General features: G+C 39.3%; 1 protein-coding gene and 1 long non-coding RNA gene across 2 annotated transcripts in view; both read right to left on the bottom strand.

Moving 5' to 3' along the window:
• LOC132692553 (uncharacterized) overlaps positions 1 to 10,517 on the bottom strand; it is a 33,337-nt gene extending 22,820 nt beyond the window's left edge. Inside the window, exon 1 of the long non-coding RNA XR_009616428.2 lies at positions 10,326 to 10,517. This is a non-coding gene — a long non-coding RNA (uncharacterized LOC132692553). The remainder of the gene's footprint in view (positions 1 to 10,325) is intronic.
• The window catches only part of GABRB1 (gamma-aminobutyric acid type A receptor subunit beta1), a 378,808-nt gene that overhangs the window by 353,042 nt on the left and 11,921 nt on the right, over positions 1 to 13,845 (bottom strand). The gene's annotated exons all lie outside the window — the stretch shown is intronic.

Below are 13,845 nucleotides of genomic sequence, written 5' to 3'. Positions count from 1 at the left end.
AAAGGATGCAGACTGGATCATAGATAGAATAAGAGTTGGAATCTAGATGTATCAATAGAACATAACTGATACCATCGCATGGAAGATACTTAATAGGTGTTCATTGATGATTTGAATATCTTGGCCTAGGATTTACCAATCCCAGAACTTTCACTAATAAAAACCCATTCATGAACTTAAGCCTTTGTATTCTGTAAGAGCAAAATGCCCCCAAGCACATTTGTGGCATAAGCCTTTTCAGTGGATTGAATATGATTATAAATAGGTGTCGTACCCAATCGTGAAGATAGGCTTTTTTTCTTTAATAGAGGACTAGGTATAAAACATCTGAAAGCAACAGGTACCCATGGAAACCTGGGAAAGGCCAAACCTAGATATGAAAAAGTAGGAGCGAAAAGACAGCTTTGCTCAAGGTGTCCTGTTACATGGCTGGTGACTCCCCGAACACTTGTTTGCTTGGCAAACAAGCAGTGTCTGTTTGGGTGCTAACAATAATGCTTAACTCTGTCACCATTTCACCTTTCACCCAGCATCTCTGCCTCTGCTATGGGAGGACCTGTTTAACTTAAGATCAGCAAAAAAAAAGGAAAAAAAAAAAGTCATTCCATTTGAGGAATGTAATTAGAATTCTGAACAATATTTAGACAAAGTGCTTGCCCATGTAAATGGTGTCTGCTTGGTTACCACTTGAGCACCTTCTACACCAAAACAGGTAATTAAAAAGCCCACTACTGAGCTCCTTCAATCTCAACTCAATGGATAACTGCATTAATGGAGAACATTTAATTCCAACCCATAATTAGGTTTGGCAGTCTGAAATTATTTGAGGTTAACCTTTCTTCCCTGGGCATTTTGAAATTCTTCTAAACTCTCTCCCAGATTCTATGCTACATACACATCCACAGTACCATTCTTCCCTCGAACAAGTAACTTTATTAACCACACAAGAAGCATCAATGTCTCATTTCCCCTGGTTGATGGGAATGTTGGTGTGGAAGATGCATGTTTATGAAGTTTAGAAACCATATCTATCTATCTATCTATCTATCTATCTATGAGACCATCTAACTTACCTCACTGTTCACTTCAAAAATGAGGAATCTAGAAGCCCATGTAACAATTCATGTCCTACCATCATGAATGAAGTATATTTCTTCTATTACATTTACCGATTTAAAAAAAAGCCTAAATGATGTTTTTGTTACTCTATACAATATAACAAGTGGGAAAAAAATTTAGAAACTTGGGGTGCCTGAGTGGCTCAGTCAGTTAAGCGTCCAACTTTGGCTCAGGTCCTGATTTCATAGCTCGTGGGTTGGAGCCCTGCTTCAGGCTCTGTGCTGATGGCTCGAGAGTCTGGAGCCTGCTTCAGATTTCATCTCCCCTTCTCTCTACCCCTCCCCCACTCGCACTCTGTCTCTGTCTCTCAAAAACGAATAAAAGTTAAAAAAAATTTAAAAATTTTAGAAACTCCATTCATAAACTAATAATAATAATAAAACTTCTCCTGAACTGCATTTTAGACGTCACACATATTAGACAATCATCTATTGATCCTTATCACAATCCTTCAGCCCAACCCCCACTGCTACTCAAGAAGATAAAGCAGACAAACATGATGCCTGATCACTACAGGAGAAAAGAAGGCAGTCTCAGAGAGTTCAGCTGATTTTCTCAAGATCCTGTGGTAAGAAACAGAACAGCAAGAAACACAAGCTGGTCTTCAGATTCTGGTCAAGTGTTCTTTCCACTGAAAAACACAGACTCTCGCTTTCACACCTACATTCTCCTGGTCTCCCTTACCTTTCCCTTTGAGTTTTCAAGATACAGAGCTGCCTGTAACTGCTACAGAGTTTCATAACCTGTTCAGTCAGGAACCATTTACATGCATGCATGGTAGGAAAGACAAAACTTGGTAAGTGAGAGATCATTTAAACCTTCTCAAAATATGGAGAAAGAATTTTTAAATATTTCAGCATCATATTACCACAGGCAATGGGCTTGCTTTCCTGTTGATTTTAGATTGGGCCAATTACTCTGTTAAAGGAATTATTGAGACAGAAAATTATATGACATGAGATACTGGTACTCAATGGGTTTAGAGCTTAGGTAAAAAGCAAGACCAATGCACATGAAACAATCGGTGTGGATGATGCTAGACTAAGTTCCGTAGAGCTTCTCAGGGAAATTCACTCTAAGTCGGCTGTGTTCTGTCTCTAGGGGTGTGAGGGAGATGCTGTGAGGCCCAGCCCATACCTCGCAGCCCTTTCAAGATTGAAACACTCATTTCTCCAGCTCTTGGGAGTGGTGGCTGATATCTTTGCTGAGTCCCTCTCCAGGAATGCCCTGGCTGGAGAATGTCCCCATCACAGTCACTCACATCTCCTTTCCAGGAGCTGGTGATGGTGGAGTGGGGGTGCAAAGGTGAGAATGTAAAGACCCAGGCCATATGCCTCAACTCCAGGTAATTTGATGTCATTCTGGCTCCAAATTTCCCCTTGGGGTTAGTTATGCATTTGTGGCAATGGCATCTTGACTCAATTTCACTGCATCATGTACTATTAAAGTCCAAAGTTTCACCTCTCCTTTTGCCTTGTGTTGTGCTCTCACTGTCCCACAGCAGTTGTTCCTGAGAGCATCCTCCAATACGTCCTGATAAACAGAAAAGCCCAACCTGCAACACGTCCCTTCCTACTCCTCTCTTTTTCCTCATATTTGAATTTCCTCTCTGATTTCCATCAGTTAACTGTACCTGCTGAGTTCACCCTAGCCCTAGCTGGTGCTCTCTCTCTCTCTCTCTCTCTCTCTCTCTCTCCTCTGAACATCTCAGCTTTGTTCACAAATGGAAGTGTTCTGCCTGGATCTCTAATTTACCTCCTTGTATCTGCCTTAACGTTAGGCGTCTTCCTGTCAACATGCCTATCTCCTTTATGGACTCTGCAGTTGTTTTATCCCCAAGTTTGCCCAATAGCGTATGCCCAGCTAAGGGCCTCATCTGTTTCCATAGGGACAGCAGGTTCAAATCACCTGGTATGTAAGTCCACTGAATATTTTGGAAGCTAATCCACAAAAGAATAGGTACATTGACAGGAAGAATCATAATGCTAAGATAAAGCCAGGGAGGAAAATGGAAGAACTGAACAGGAAGTTAGAAAGCATGGGATACAAACAGAAAGATCAGCAGAACCAGCAATAGCCAGGAACAGGGTACATGTCTCTGATGAGTTTAAGGCACTGGTTCAGAATTCTTGGGCTTCACTACCTCTGGTACTTAAAAGGGGGCAGCACAAACTAGGTCTTAAGGCACATTGTGACTATGGCAGCTTCATGCTTTTGAGTCTGTGTGCAAAACAACTTTAAATTGGTGGCCATGTTCTTTTAAGTAATTATGCATGTGTTACAGGGACTGAATTGCCAGAAAGCCCTCTCCCCACACTTTCGGTCTATGTCTGAAAATGCACATCAATATTCACGCATGAGTTTTCAGCCTCCATGGGAGGTCCCACAGGAAATCAGGAAAGAAAACACTGATCATGCCTTACTGCCATGCTCTTGACTTCCTATGTACTCAAGTCTTCCCATAATCCTTTCCTGTAGTGGCACAGTGGCCTCCATATTATTTCTGTGAAATGAGGGGCCCCAAGTTTATTCAGCACCTACTAGGCACCAGGCTCTCTGCTTCCTACATGGTGGCTTTGATCATACTTTATACATAACCAGATGTCAGCTGACATCCTCTGAGACTGAAATCAATTAACCCAAGCCCTTCATCATGTACTACTAAAACTCCAGTGTTTTCCCTGGGATTTTTGTGCATGTCCAGACATGTCACAGTCACCTCTGGCTCTGATTTCCTATTTCTTCTGCATTCTTATTATCATTCTGGTCTTAAGTACATGGCTGTTGTCTTCCCTATATTCCAAGCTGACCCAGATGTGGAACTCACTCCTCAAAACCATTCCAACAAAGCATTTCTAAAATCACAGACTTTTTTGAAAATGTAGAGAAGCAATGGTGGTTTATATGACAGCAATGAAAAATAACATAACATCAAACAGTTAAAACCCCAGTTTTAAAGTCCTTCAGCCACTCTGGCACTGGGAATTATTTCGTGAGAATTTCAACTTCTTGACTAGTTTCCCCAGCTCTTTTTGTCTCCAGTCTTCCTTTTCACCCTGGTCCTCCATTTTCTATTCTGCCCTCAACTCCTCTTGGATTATAGCTCAGAGAATTTTCGCTCTTCTCCCCTTCCTAACTCTAGACATAATTTATATTTCCAAAAGCTCACTAACATTTCCCCTACCCAAACGGCCAGTTATTCTGGGTCTTACCCTTTAGCTCCACGGAATAACTGGTAGAGCCTTTGAAATCTCAATATTCTTTTCCTTCCTTCCTGCTTTCCTCAGTAAGCAGAAGGGGCAACCTAAATATGTATCTTCTTACTGACATAATCTGTGCCTGCCTGCCTGCCTGAGAAAGAAGAAGCAGACTCAGTGAGTCTGAATGGCATTTTTTCCCTTGCTCCAACATTCAGAGACAAGGAAATTAACAGAGAGAGCATTCACAAAAACAGCGCCAGAACCCAGGGTGGGCTAAATAACAACCCATACGTTTTCTACCATGTTGTTTTTTCAGAACAGATGGTGGTCAGATGAGTCTCCATTAATTACTAAATTAAGGAAACATGGGGGGAAAGAGCAGGAGAGTGAAGGAAAGGTGGAAGAAGACAGAGGAATTGTCAATGACACTGAAATTGAGTTTGTGATTGAAGTTTTTCTTTGCATTCATGTAGAGTAAGGGGCGGGGGGGGGGATGTGAGGAGTCAGGAGACAGAACTGAACATTTGCTGTTAATTTGTTTCTCAATGCAAAGGAGGCAATTTGAGGGAAAATAGTCTTTCTCCCAATGCTGAATGTATGCTTATAGCAAGCCATGTGCAAAGCAGCTGTTCAACAAAAATGATAGGCAGGTATCTATAAACTCTAATTTATCAAAATAATTCTCTGCTTCCCTGAACTGTTTGCCCTGGCCTTTATTTTCCCCTTTGTATCTGAAATCTCTCAAAAAAGCAAAAACAAACGCCTTCTTTGGAATTCCTAGCTGCAAACTCTTAAAAATACATATATTTATTGGCTGACATGGGCTTTTCCCCCCTATTAACTCTCTAATACAATCAGAAGTTAAAGGAATTTAGAAGTTATAAAATAATGTGCTAGTCTGATGATGTGAATTATGAACATTATTCCAAAATTACATATTTTCATACCTCAGTAAAACCCACAATGCATCACGCCGAAAATTATAACTTTTCTTGAAGCCACTTTGTGCTGCACCCACCCTTTAGCCCAGGAACTTGGCAAAATCCTGGAACCAAAGATAATAAAGTTCTGACGTGACCTGATCCAGGTGTGCCTGGACCTGTGTGGGACTTCAGTCTGTGGCAAAAGCACATGCATAGTTAAGCATGTCCTTGCTAAACTCCCCACTGAGACGTAAGAGCACATATTATTCCTCAGCTGCGAGGAATCAACAAATGCAGCAAGATCTATGTTAGCGAGTATCAGTACTATGCCTTATTTAGTACCCCAAGAAAGAAAGCGTGAAAGCCTGTAATGGCTTCAGCAGAATTTAGTGGTCTCTTGAATAGGCTAACTCTGCATTTTTGAAATACAGGAACAACAGTTTATTTCAAGCAAGTTGTTTTTCCCCCAAACTGTGTTCCATGACTGTATTCTACTTTAGAAATAGATATCGAATATATATAGAAGTCAGAAATATATACAGAAATCCTTTCGGTTTATTATTGCGGTGGAGGTAAGCGAAGTAATTGTTATATCTCCATTGCCATCATTCCGATGAAGCCAAAGAAACACAGGTTTTCACGTTTTAGTATCTGTATTTAATTTTTAAAATAAATATATTTTAAGGGGCTCCTGGGAGGCTCAGTCGGTTAAGCATCCGACTTCAGCTCAGGTCATGATCTCACGGTTCGTGGGTTCGAGCTCCGCATCGGGCTCTGTGCTGACAGCTCAGAGCCTGAAGCCTGTTTCAGATTCTGTGTCTCCCTCTCTCCCTCTGCCCCTCCCCCACTCGCGCTCTGTCTCCCTCAGTCTCAAAAATAAATAAACATTAAAAAAAAGTAAAACAAATGTATTTTGAATGTATCTTCCTCCATGAGGCGGAAAAGTGAAAAATATCCCCTGTAAGCTTTGTGGTATAATAACTTGCTATTTTAACCTCAAGATGCCATCCGCGTTTCATAATGTAATTTCCCATTTCTAAAAGGACAGTGATGAGATGATCTGACCTTTACATATTCCTGTCTGATTTCTCTCTCAGTGTCAGTGGGAAAAATAAGAAGAGCTAAATATACCTGAGCCTTTTCTGTCTTCTCTACCCAGAAATGGGTTGTCTAATTAGCTTCCCTACTCTCCCCACCAAGAAACAGTTGGCATGCTGCCCCCCCTCCTGTTTGTTGCCGCCTGCCCCCATTAGAGAATCCTGGAGTGGAGAGCAATTCTATCTTTCCGCTTGCAGGAAATCTTGTGAATTGAAAAATAACAGATTTTAGATTTTCTGGGTCTTCGTCTTGAACTCAAACAAAGAAATCACCCTTGCAGGCAAACCTGACAGGAAAAATGTTGTGTTGCCTGCTTTATGGACCATGACAAGGATGTCAATGGAGGGAGAAGCAAGAAACTGGGCTCCCACCAAACGACACTCTCCTCTGGTGTGAGTCATTTTTTTTTTTTTTAAGTCTTTGAACATGCAAAGATTAAGAGGTAAGGCTCTGTCCAGGGAAATACAGACAGTCTCTGACTTATGATGGTTCTACTTATGATTTTTTTTTTTTTTTTGACTTTTGGAGGGTGCAAAAACGATAGGCATTCAGCAGAAACCACGCTTGGAATCTTGAATTTGGATGTTTTCCCAGGCTAGTGATACGCAGTGTGATACTCTCGTAACGCTGGGCTGCAACAGCGACAGCAGTCCCAGCTCCCAGTCAGCCGGAAGATCAGGAACAATCGTCAGCAGCCCATACACTGACTCCCATCCTGTACCCAGACAACCATTCTGCTTCTCACTGTCAATACCATTTTCAATAAATTACATGAGATATTCAGCACTCTCTTATAAAATTGGCTTTGGAGATGATTTTACCCAACAGTAGGCAAATAGGAGAATTCTGAGATGAGTAAGATACACTATGCCAAGCTACGATGTCCGGGAAGCTGCGAATATTAAATACATTTCTATCTAAGGATACTTTCAACTTACAATGGGTCAACGAGATGTAACTCCATCCTCAGGTCGAGAAAGATCTGTAATCCTGCTGAACCGGATCAGGAATGACAACTACTCCTATGCATATGCTTATTTTGAGCCCTGAAAGTCAAAACTTGATCCTTTCTTTAAATTTTTTAAAGTTTATTTATTTATTTTGAGAGAGACAGACACAGTACAAGTGAGGAAGGGGCAGATAGAGAGGAAGAGAAAATCCTAAGCAGGCTCTCCACTGGCAGTGCAGAGCCCCACACAGGGCTCGAACTCACGAAACCAGAAAATCATGACGTGAGCTGAAAACAAGAGTCAGAGGCTCAACCGACTGAACCACCCAGGAACCCCAAAACTTGATCCTTTTGAGTAGGATTCTGCCTGACCCTTCATGTAGAGGGAAAAAAAAGATCTGTTTTTATAACACAATTCAGACCTGAGTGAACTCTAAAACAGAAAGAATTGATGGCTGGATAATATGAGAAGGGACATATGATATTGTGATTTAGAATAAGAAATACATATTTGGTCTCCCCTCACCCACCCTTGCCCCCGTATTTTCTGCCACAGAGCTCCTCAGATGGAGTTCGGAGAGATTCCCACTTGGCGAGCACATTGGAGGTGCTGGGACAACACTATTCCTGGAGAGGACATAGAAGCCTTTCCTTATATCTTGTCTCATGCATCTGTTTCATCTGGTTATTTCTGAGAAAATATTTCTTTTATAATAAACTGTCATCTATAAGTAAAATGTTTCTCTGAGTTCTATCAGCCACTACAGCAAAAAAGAATCAAACCCAAGGAGGAGATCATGGGAACCTCTGATTTAATGCCAGTCAGTCAGAAGTACAGGGAAAAACGAGGGTTTGAGACTAGAATCTGAAGTGGGAGACAGTCTTGTAGGGTTGAACTTTAACCTGGAGAACCTGATGATATCTCAAGATAGATAGTGTCAGAATTAAGTTGAACTATAGGACACCCAGCTAGTTTCCAGAGAATTGCTTGTTGTATGTGTGCAGAATCACTCCCTGCCCCAATACACACACATTGGATTTGGGTCCCAGAACCAAAGAGAGGGGGTTAGATGTATGACTCTGAAGTCAAACAGGCCTGAACTTTAAACACAACTCCATCTCAAATGTCCCAGAGCCTTACTATTCTCAGTTCTTTTTCTGTGGAAGAGAGATATTAAATATTCCTATCTCAGGTGGCTCTTGTAAAAACTGATTTCAAATACTTATTCTGATACCCAATACATGGTATGTATTCATTATATTTTAATAACTTTCTATTCTTAACATTAAGAGTTGCCCTTTTTCCCAGGACTAAATACTGATGTAATAATGTGTACACAGACTTGAATTGAATGCATTATATTTCAATTTAATTCAACATAATTTTATTCAGCCTGCCCTGTGCAGAAGGCATTTATTAGGCACAATCTTTAAGAAGCTCTCATTACAGGAAACTCTTGGCATTTGAGGATTTAATATCTCCTGCATCTCTCTTCTTCATTAACTACCCCGAAAGTTAGTGACATGGCAACTTTTTCTGAGATAGAAGTTTGAGTAACATGCACTATAAGGTCAATAAGTTAGCTGTTCCAGAAAGAGCCACTGAATTAATGACAGCCCAGCCAAGTGCCCTGTTCACATGCTCTGAGTGTGTGGTTGTAATCCTCTTAACTAAGTATATACTGCAAAAGTAATCAAAATGTGGGGATTTTTGAAGATCTTACAATGAATTGTTTGTAACTATCAAGTAAAAATCTTCAAAGTTCAAATTTCTCAATTGGGAAGGGTCTTAGAGAAATGGTCTTTCTTATGTCGCCCTCTTGCCTTTAGACAGAAGAGCCATATAAGCCAACTGGGACAGATATAATTAACTTTTCTTGTTCTGAGGCTTTCTAAGGATGGACACTTCCCAGATACTCTTCATAGCTCCTTCCAGCATCTTCTTACTCATTACAGTCAAGATGTTCTTCCTTATGTCCAATCTAAACTTTGCTTCTTTTTTCAAGTTGAGTTCTCTCAGCGGCAGCATCAAATCCATTTTCTCTTTCTATTTCCAGTAAGTACCTTACACAGCACTTTAAGTGACACCTTGCATTAAATCGTCCAATGTGACTTAAATCCGTGAATGGATCAAACATTTTCATAACCTAAAGACGTTAATCAAGGTACTCTTTAATCTTTTTAAAGTTTAACTTTGGGCTAAGTAATATCAATTGCTAATGCATTTCATTGTAGGACACATTTTGCTAACTATTAATCGTGTTTCCTAATCTTTGAAACCTACGTTTAAATGTTATTAGAGGGGTGCCTGGGTGGTTCAGTTGGTTAAGTGTTTGACTCTTGATTGGCTCAGGTCATGATCTTAGAGATTCATGAGTTCAAGCCCACATTGGGCTCTGCACTAGAGCCTGCTTAGGAGTCTCTCTCTTTCTCTCTCTCTCTGACCTTCCCCCTCAAGATAAATAAATCAACTTAAAAATGTTATTGGAAATAATGATGCTTTATGACCTGATTTCATGACAAAACTACCACACACAGACTATGAAGGCATCTTCAGATCTGGCATGCAGATCACAGACTTGAGTGCAAATCACAGCTCTATCACTTACTAGTTGTGTAACTTTGGGGAAGTTACTTAACTTTATTATGTCTCAGTTCCCTTACCCATAAGATAGAAATAATAATGAGGGGCACGTGGGTGACTTGGTCAGTTAAGCATCTGACTCTTGGTTTTGGCTCAGATCGTGATCTCCTGCTTTGTGGGTTCAAGCCCCATGTAGGGCTCCATGCTGCCAGTGTGGAGCCTGCTTGGGATTATCTCTCTTCCTCTCTCTTTGCCCCTCCTCTCCTCTCTCCTTCAAAATAAATAAACATTTAAAATGAATGTTTTATAACATAACAAATAAAATAAACATTTAAAAAAATGAAAAAATAAAATACTTCTCCCTTAAAAAAAAAAGAAACAATAGTGACATACTTCATATGGCTGCATGACGGATTAAATGGGTTAATAATTATAAAGTACTTAAATGGTACCTGTTTTGTAGAAGTGCTCAATAAGTATCAATTTTCATTATTAAGATGCAGGAATGGTTTTCCAAGCCTTAAAATTCAAATATTGTTAGTGAATTTCTCTCTTCTTGAGTATTCTTAGTATTCTTATCTCTCTACAGTCTTTTTAGTTCTATTTTCTCTGCCCGAAATACTCATCACCTTCCTACCTACATGATCTCATCTTGAACATCTCAGCGTGTTTGCATTTTCTCTGTGATGTCCTGAGTTGTGATCTCATCTTCAGGGCACTTTTTTTTTTAGTGCTACTTATGGTCAATTATGACCTCATGAAGACAGTTACTTTTTCTTAACTTACCTTCTCCATGAGATTTTTGGATGTTCCTTGAAGGAATAAAGTAAATGCTACAATTTTTAATAACCTTTCACAATTCTTAGCTCTTATGAAGTTCTTGGTAAGCAAAAGTAAGTTGATAGATGATATTTTAATTTGATTATCTCAAACTTTAGGATTAAAACTCTTATTATCTTATCTCATCCACATAATTCTATGTTGATATTGACATATAAAGCACTCATAACATGCCTCATACACAGTAAGTGCCCAATAAAGAAGAAGCATCAGTTTAAAAAATAACCAATATTTTCCCCAAGCCTGGGAACACATTATCTTATTTTGCTTTTAATGACCTAAGAAGAAAGTAGCACTTATCCTCATCTTAAAGACGAAAAAATTCAGGCTTTCAGTGTCACAAAATGGTCGTAGTCTTGACTTTCCCAGCATTGTGTTGGTTACACTTCCTGTCCCAGGTAATATTAACAGTGTTCCCTTTTATTCTCAAAAGTGCATGCTTAGAAAACAAATTATACAAGGTAACAGATCCTGCAGGTGGAGGGTCTGTAATTGAAGAAATCAACTCTAGAGCCCTAATTCCTAGGCTAAGCCTATGGAAAACCACATTACCAGGGTGTAATACAAAATATGAAATTTAGAGAGGTATGGGAGGACCCTACACAGACTGAAACTTTAAGTTTGAGAAGTGAGAACCAAGAGAAAGTCAACGAAATTTTCCATTTCTTTCTCTCAGATCTCACAGAATAGTTTCACAATTAGAAGTACTATAAATTTCAACTGCATGATGAAAACCCCAATATTAAACAAAAATACTATATTTGATTATTCATGTTGTGAATCAATGTTACTCTTGATGTCCTGGCATTAAAGACAGAGAAATTCGTTATAAGCTTTGGAGACAATGGCAAAATAATGAAAAAAACAGCATTTAATATTTATATAGTAATTTGCAATTTATATATCACATATACAGACCATATATTTGTATATGATTTATTTCTTTTGATTCTCACAGCTCCCTGAAATAGGTGAAGCAGAAATTATTATTTCCATTTTACATGAAACTGAGAATCAAGGGGCTTAAGTCACAAGATTTATGCTTGAGAGTATAAATGAGGATACAACATCATCCTGACATTTTAAAGTGATTTAAAATTATTCAAATATAACTTGACAGAAGCACATTCAAGGGGAATGTACTTCAGGAGAAAAACCAAAATTATATACGCCAGATGGGGAGTGTCTGGACTTAAAAAGTTGCCAGTATGCTGCCCACTAGACACTGATTTTAACTATAAGATTCATTGTCTACAAAGTTATTAAAACTACAAGATATTATCCTATAATTAAAACTGCCAGATATTATCATCACCTTGCCCATCAGTATCGATGGTACATCTCCAGAGAATGGAGGTGAGTTTGTTGATTTCATATCTCAGGTTACAAAATATCAGGCATTGCTGTCAGATCAAGCAAAATACATTTTGAGGGCAGAGGATCAGTGTGGACCACACAAATGCTGTCTCAGCACACCTCAGTCACTTTTTCTAGCTGTTTCATATCAGCTCGCAAAGTCAGGAAACCGCTGATTCTAAGAAAAGTATGAAATAACTCCTGTTTCCTTCCTCTCTTCATATCCTTTTCTAATCTTTGTCTCTTAAGCAAACCTATTCCCTCACTAAACCACTCCTTCATACTCTGATGTAAATACAGGAACTAAACTCTGGCATTATTGTTGCCTCTCTCTGGGGTTATTTGCAATTCAGCAGTAATCAAAACTGAGGGTATCGGGAACAAATGATGGCATTTGAAGCTGTTAGCTTCCCACTGGTACTCCCAACCTAAATACCGACAGAATCCCATATTTTGCCTCAATAACAAACCTCCAGTCAGTGAGACCTAACAGTATTGGAAAAGAATAATAGCAACTGCTTTGTTTGAGTTTGGGTTCACGTATCTCTGTCTGTTTTGCAGAACCAAAGGTACAAATCCTTCAAAATGTGGAAAAACTTCATTATGACTATTCAAACACATGATTCATCAAGACACGCTTATGTTCTATGGTAGTGATGTTGAACACAGTAGGGCAGGTGTCACCTGTGATATCCTTCCATAATTTCAGAGCCCCTGGTTATAAAGTCCCCTTCAAACTTCATGGCAACAGAGCACATAGGAGCATATCCAAAACTGGTGGTAGCATGACATAGGAGATATGGACCAATAACCCACAAGGACTGAATGTAATTTTCCAGTTTTGTGAGTACTTTCTACTCTACAAATTTTTCAGCCAGTCTTCCTCTTCCAATTTCCAACTTCAAAACTTCTAAAAAGCAGTTCCTATCACATTAAGCCAAGAGTTTCAATTATATTGAATTCACAAATTGAATATATTCAATTATATTTCAACTAAGCTTTATAGAGAATTTTCTCTGTCTGCTCTCACCAGCCTCAACTCAGCAGTCAGTTTGAACTGGGAATCTGTTCTCTCAGTTGTTTCTTTGGGATGTGCTGAACTGTGTGTGTGTGTGAGGGGTGGGCACAGAGGTGGTGATGTCAGTTGAAAGAATCTTTCATCATGGGGCACCTGGGTGGCTCAGTCGGTTGAGCATCCGACTTCGGCTCAGGTCATGATCTCGCGGTCCGTGAGTTTGAGCCCCACATCAGGCTCTGTGCTGACAGCTCAGAGCCTGGAGTCTGCTTCGGATTCTGTGTCTCCCTCTCTCTCTCACCCTCCCCCATTCATGCTCTGTCTCTCTCTGTCTCAAAAATAAATAAACATCTAAAAAATTTTTAAAAAAGAATCTTTTATCACCATTTAGTGTGGCAGTTGAATAAACACATTTACTAGTTATGACCAATTACTCTGTGGATCTGGAAGTTTCAGACAAAAGTTGACATTTGAAAGCAAACTTAGCATGTAGCAGCAAGGATACAATTAGAGCAAAAATAACTACATGGATAGATAGATTATAAACACATACATTAAATATGTATATTTCTCAATTAGACATGTTTTTTAGTTTATATTTTGAAACTTAATAAAGTTATTGGGTTATCTCTTAAAATCTACTTATTCATAACCTCTCCAGATTGGCTGAGGAATCCCTTTTCATATGCTACCTGTTAAGTTTGATTTTCCTTCTTTTTAAATGTCACTTGCCTTATAGTCATCAATCAAGTGGTTCTTTA

The sequence above is a fragment of the Panthera onca genome, chromosome B1 (assembly GCF_046562875.1).
Source record: "Panthera onca isolate mPanOnc1 chromosome B1, mPanOnc1 haplotype 2, whole genome shotgun sequence".
In the NCBI taxonomy this organism is placed as follows: Eukaryota; Metazoa; Chordata; class Mammalia; order Carnivora; family Felidae; genus Panthera; species Panthera onca.
The sequence above is the reverse complement of the archived record's forward strand: the minus strand, read 5'-3'. Positions and strand labels throughout refer to the sequence as shown.